Genomic DNA, 1,529 nt, shown 5'->3' on the forward strand with positions numbered 1-1,529 from the left:
ATGAAGCTGTACACCTTGACCAACACATCTTCCAATACTCCTTTTGGATGCATTGAAGATATATTAGCCAACTGTAGTGTGATATGAATGTTTTTAAGTTCCTCTAGCTCGATTTTTTCATATATAGATTGAGGTATTAGGTTTATGCTAGCTCCTGAATCACATAGACTTTACTAAAATGAATATCCCCTATCTTTGTGGGAATTGTAAAACTCCTAAATCACATTCTCATTCCCCTCTCTCTGAGGATTATTTTCTGTGTTACTCAGAATTCCCGTGCCAATTGTCTTTTGATATCTCCCATCATACTCATTAATTAGCTCATCTGATTTTCAAGCTTATTCAATATTTTCATTGTATTAGTACACTCAGACTGTACCTATTTCCCTTCCATCCTCATTGATTGTATCTCACTTTCAATCCGATCCAGGCGTTGACCACATACAGTATGGTTATTCCGGTTGGCCCTTTCTTGAGGCTTCTATAAATACGGAGGTTGATAATTAGCATTTTTAACTTGGTTAGAGTTATTACCTCCTCTCTTGTTTTTGCCCCATCTTAGGTTCGGGTGGTCTCTCCATTTAGGATTCTAAGTATTTGAAAAAGGGTTTTCACTCCTATTTTCGATGTAGTTCACATCCTTGATTGGGTTGTTGATGTAATGGAAGAGAGGTTTATCTCCGCCATATATTGATGATGCATTGGTCGAGAATTCTATACGATTGAGTCTGTCCCCAATCTGTTGGTATCCATCATCCTCTTGGATAGCTTTTACCATAGATGGTTTCGAGCCGTATGTATAGTGCTCAGTTGGCCACTGGTAGGAATTTATCGCCATATTCCCTATCAAATCATACATGTCTTCGTATGTTCTTTTCATTAGGTCTTCTAATGCCGCTCTATCTAATCCTGACCGTGCGTGTGCATCTAACCCATTGTAGGACATTTGCAGTCTTATCCGCTCAAGTAATCTATGGTGTGGGCATCTCTGGATCAATGTTTTAAAACAATCTCAGGCTTCATGAAAACTTTCTTCTTTTAATTGTTTGAACATTGCAATCTCCCCCTCAGTTGGACCGTCTTGCTGATAAGAGAGAATTTTTGTAGAAATTTTCCTGCGAGTTCATCCCATATCGTGATATATCTTGGGGCTTATGAATCTAACCAAGAAAAAGCGTTATCTATTAATGATAAAGGGAACAATTAAAGACAAATAGTGTCATCGGTAATCCCGTTATATTTAAAAATATCACAAAGTTGAAGGAACTATTTTAAATGCTGATTTGGGTCCTTTGTCATTGTGCCTTTGAATTGCAAATTGTTCTGGATCATTGCTGGTTTGATCTCAAAATTATTAGCCATGAGGGCTAGCCTTGTTATACTTCCCTAGACCATCTCTAGACTTGGTAGTGCATAGTTCTTTAGGGTTCTTTCATTGCATGCAATAGGTATATCTGTGGGTAGTTGTAGTGGTGGTGGTAAATCTTGTAAGTTATTGTTGTTAATGTCGTCAAACAACGAATTATCGT

General features: G+C 37.6%; 1 non-coding gene across 1 annotated transcript; it reads left to right on the forward strand.

The window, feature by feature from the left end:
* The first annotated feature begins 968 nt into the window (after positions 1-968).
* On the forward strand, positions 969-1,073 carry LOC128039493 (small nucleolar RNA R71). The gene has a single exon (XR_008193995.1). It is a non-coding gene; the product is annotated as a small nucleolar RNA R71 (small nucleolar RNA).
* The last annotated feature ends 456 nt before the right edge of the window (positions 1,074-1,529 follow it).

The sequence above is a fragment of the Gossypium raimondii genome, chromosome 2 (assembly GCF_025698545.1).
Source record: "Gossypium raimondii isolate GPD5lz chromosome 2, ASM2569854v1, whole genome shotgun sequence".
Lineage (NCBI taxonomy): Eukaryota > Viridiplantae > Streptophyta > Magnoliopsida > Malvales > Malvaceae > Gossypium > Gossypium raimondii.